Source organism: Notothenia coriiceps, unplaced genomic scaffold (assembly GCF_000735185.1).
Source record: "Notothenia coriiceps isolate Sejong01 unplaced genomic scaffold, NC01 NC01_scaffold00037250, whole genome shotgun sequence".
NCBI lineage: Eukaryota > Metazoa > Chordata > Actinopteri > Perciformes > Nototheniidae > Notothenia > Notothenia coriiceps.
Window position 1 is genome coordinate 12,201,857 of NW_011369951.1, and position 5,200 is coordinate 12,207,056.

Genomic DNA, 5,200 nt, shown 5'->3' on the forward strand with positions numbered 1-5,200 from the left:
AGACTCGCTGTTTGAGGGCTTGATAGCCCACTCCCCCTCCACACCGCTCCACACTCGTTGGTTTGGAACAGCCCTCAATATGGCGGACCCTCCGCGTGAACGCGCAAACGGAGGGGTAGGGTGTAGGGGGCGGTTTGGGAATGGGCCTAAGTTTTCATCGGAAAAGGGGTGGGGCTGAGATGTGGTATTGCTGCACTCATGTGGCCAAAATTAGTATTAAAAAACTAAAATCTTTGAACAAATTATGGAATTTATACAAAATGATCATGGCAAAACCTTTTTTTTATGTGAGGTCATAAACACAGAAGAGAAAACAAAGTAGATTAGACATGGAACATGGATTTTCTAGAACTGTTTTCCCCTCATTTACCCTTCAGGACTTCTGTAGCAGCAGGCCCCTTCAGACCGATATCTAGGAAGATGATAACCAATGATAACAGCCATTTGATAGGCTGATAACATTTAAATGTGTTGTTGCAAATCAAAACGTGCTGTCAGAAAACATTCAAGTGCTTAATTTGTTCTGTTAATTCAATATAACAATGTACCACTTTACTGTTGCATTTAAAGATACATTTCTATGGTATCCTGTCACATGGTGCACATTATGAATGGAACACTCCAGCACCGGCGGTTTCAAACATCAGTGTACACATTGTTAATTATAAACTCACGTAATATTCAAAGATGCCTGTAATTGAATGTCCTGCCTCCAATAACGTCAAGGACTCCAGAGGCCTGCACTAGTAGTGTTGGCATGGAAACTGCACTGAGACTTTTTTTAAATAATTGTATTTAAACATGAGATTTTTTTCTCTCTTATTTCCTCCCTGTCTTTCTCTGGCAACATCCTTAGTAACATCCCATTAAGCTTCAATGACCTAAATGTATCCACTTTGGTCAAAACATGAGCTGGAGCTTCTGTGCGTCATTCAACGTGTCCTCATCTTTTATTCTGTCCACCTGCTCTTAATTCCTCCCGCTTATGACTGAACTTGCCTTGTGCAATGGACAATTAGGTCCAGCTTTTAATTGCTTCTGTTTCAGTGCAGCTCAGTTGTTCCTTCTGAGAATGAAACACAGAGCCGATCACTGTTTTAAATGTTGATGTTTTATCCATTCATAAAATACATTTAAATATAAACACTTAAATACTTAGTTAATAGTTGTGGCAGTATAACCAACAGGTACATAGCACATTTAAACTGCTTCACTTAATGACAATTTACTTTAGGCCTGCAAATATCGATAATTCACATTAAAATGTCCATCCCAGTTTCTCAATTTCCAAGCGAATGTTTTACATTTATTTTTTGATTTTAGTTGAAAAACCGAAAAATATCAGGTTTATTATGCTGGTGATGAGCTTGATAATCTCCATATTTGACATCATTTCCTGCAATGTTTTCATTCAAATGTACTGTAAAAAATCATACATAATCTAGACTTTGATAATTGTGTACTTGAAATCAGGGGAACGGACATAGAGATGGTGAGATCTTGAGTACCTTGGTGTTCATCTGAACAATAAACTGGACTGGTCTGTTCACTCTGCTGCTGGGACAGAGCAGACTCTTTCTGCTGAGGAGACTGAGGTCTTTTGGGTGCAGAGGGCACTTCTTCAGACCTTCTATGACTCTGTGGTGGCATCAGCCATTTTCTATGATGTGGCCTGCTGGGGCAGCAGCATCTCTGCTGCTGATAGGAAGAGACTGAACAGACTGGTAAGGAGGCCAGCTGTCCTGGGGAGTCCTCTGGACACTGTGGAGGTGGTGGGAGACAGGAGAATGGCAGCCAAGCTGTCCTACCTGCTGGACAATGTGTCCCACCCCCTGTCAATTCATCTCTCATCTGCATAAAGAGTACTTGATATTTAAGGTACTATTATTCTACTGATAAGTCTACTGAGAGTGGCTAAAAACAATATTTGAATTCTCCATTGATCACATGACTACTTGAGAATGGACTCCCTCATAAAGATGAATGACCTGACTGCAGCTCTCTTCAGCTCTTTGTTCAGTAGCTTTGCTGTGTTGGCCCCCTCTCACGGCTGTCAGTGCTTTGTCTTTGGCCGCTGAAATCTGTACAAGTAACTTGAAAATATAAAACACTTGAAAACGCCAATTCAACTCATGACAAAACAAAGTCACATATACATATACATTTTATTTTATTTCTTAAAAATTACAATTTGTATCTCAATTACTCTCCCTCTTTTACCTTGAAGTCTTGAAAAACATTGTTATTCTTGCATGGCAGCCAAAAAACTGAGAACAGTCTTGATTAAGTATAGTAAACTGGGGCAAAACTACATAAAAAACTCTGATCATGCAATCCAAGTCTCTTCCTAAACACATGCATTTTAATAAAACCTTATCAACAGTGCACCTTCCTGTATTAGCCTGTATAAGACAGAAATGCAATAAAAACGATGTTATCTTGAAAGTAGCACATGGTGAGTAATTAAAGTGTATGGAAGGTAGTATTTCCTTAATCTCCTTATTAAAAACAGAAAACTGTTAGTGGACGGCCTGCTACATAAAAGTTAAGTAAATAATAAAAAGAGGACGTGACATTTGCTGAACTGCTCTTAGGAAAGGCAATATTTGCATATATAAACCACCCTTGATCAAATAAACTGATAGCCTCTCGTTCTATTTCGTATAGGCTTCGCCCACTAACCCTGCTGAAAAAACCAGCTTTGACCAGCCGAGTAGATAGGTTGGCTGGTTTACAGGGGTTTTGGATACTTTATCTGGCCAGGATAGCTAAAAAAAAGAGCATAGACTAGCATAGTATGCTGGTATGCTGGGCTGGTCACCAGCATCCATCTATCACCAGTTTATGTTTAATAATAGTATTAAATATACCATGTTGGAAGCTTACCAGGATTCCAGATGACCAGCATTAATACTGGTATGATTATTTAAACCAGAGAACATAAATATATTACAAAGATTCATTGTGTAATGTATCTACCAAAATAAAGACATTGTACAGTATAGTGTTCATAACAGTATTTGAATTTAATAAATAGCAATAAATAGCTAGTTAATATAATAAAATACACAGTAACAATACAATAATTATACAAATAACAACCAACCTCCAAATCAATCTATACATCAAAAATAAATATATTATCTAAAACAGGTGCATTTAATTTAAAATAAAAGTAATAAATATAATTCAATATTTAAATGGTAACAAAAACGTATGATAAGAAAAAGGCAACAAAGTGTTTTCTGTTTTTCCTTGTTCATGTCCATAATGTTTCCCGTTGTGTAGTGTCCAGCCTTTCCCAATCTGGCCTGCATCTCTGTCTGTTGAAGCCACTTCTTGAAGCAAACTGAAAAGAAATGTACAGAATAGATATAAGTACACTGTAAAAAGAAAACTTGACATTTATGTTAACATTTGGGCTGCTGTGGTTCCCAGAACTTGACCGTTAAAGTATGGTAAAATACATTACAAATTACAGTTGGTTGGCATAGACGTTACAGTCAACAATTGCTTATGGTGAATTGTAATGCAGGGCCCGACATTATAAATGGCCTACTGGCCCGGAAGCACTATTTAAACACCCCGGGACAGCATAACGTACTTTCCACTTGCCCGCTTGGGCCACTAAAAATATTGCTTTAAAAAAAAAAAATGGTCCTGTGGTACAAGCAATTTTGTTGAATTGTTTCGTTTATTAGCGCTACAACATAGCGCTACGTGAGATGGTTGTCTTTGTTGAATGAAAAGCAAACAGCTGTTTGGTGCAGAGCAGTCGGCTCTGTACATCAATGCCGACCTATTCTGACAAGTAAGTGAAGAGCACAACAAATATAAAAGGTATTCGCTATAGGGAAATGTCCCAGCAGTTTAGGATAATGAAGGTTCTAATCTAGGTTATTAGCCTACATAGCCATTACATGTCTAACTCCTAATGATAGGAAGGCAGAAAGCGCATTATACAAATAATAATACTCATAATAATGATAGATAATAGCAGAATTTATTTTACAATGACCACAATATAATTATTTTAATAAACCAAATATGAACAATTGGGGGAAATGAGGAAGAACTGATGATTCAAATGTTGTAGTACAAGTAGTAATGTAGTTTGTAAATAAATTACTGTTGGAACAAATGTGTTAATTTTCTTCATTATTAGTCGATTTTTTGGACGAATGCTCCGGGCTAGTGGAATTTTACCCTTAATGTCTACCCCTGCAATGGCAAAAACAAATAGAGCTAGTGTACACGGTGTAGCTGTATTATATGGGAAATAGAAGAATCAGATCAGGATTCAGTATTGGCAGACAATCAATATCAAATGAATCGGATCATTATTAGCATCAGCACCTGATCACCTTTGTCGACTTGCAGCCTAAATACAAAGATAACTACACTCCTCTCCTACCACTCTTACCTCTAATAAGCCTTGGTAGAACTAGTGTCCGAGTCATAGGGTCCAGAACTGACTGAAGACGTGGAACAGAGGACAGGCATGGTTCCATGTACAGGAAACTGGAACTTTGAAGTGTTTTCATCTTTTCTGCCTCAAGATTCACTTTTTCACGAAGATGGCCCCGAACCACACACAAAGGCAACATTTACATTACACTTAAGACATACAACTGCAACGAAATTAACAAAAACGATTATGTTAAAGTGCTATGAAACTGTACTGATATTTTCCGATTTTGTTCTTTACTTTATCCGTCTTTATATGTAGAAGATATTAAGTGTTCTCCGTAATGTTGTTTCCATAGCAACAACAACTTCCTTTCAACTCGCCTTCAAAATAATATGTTATATCCTTTTCAGTTTCACAGAACACAAATTGTGTTATTTACATAATATGTTTACATGATTTTGTTGTGCAATAAAACAACCCGATGGACACATGATAAAGGAAAAGTTCAAATTCAGCTCTGATCGTAACAACATCGGGACATTCGTGAGGGCATCTTAAGCCATCGTATGACCGCCGGTGGAGTTTCTTAGGCTCCGGCAGCAACTTCGTCAGCGGTGGCAAAATCTTTGGCATGCCAAAAAATTGCCGAAGGGCCTTGCGAAGGTTCATTTTCGTGTTGAATTCGTGTGTCAATTTTGCCCTTCGTAAGGCCATCGTGAGAGCATCGTGAGAGCATCTTGTTATCATCGGTGCCATCGGGCATTCGCCCTGATCAGAGTGAGGGCGAAT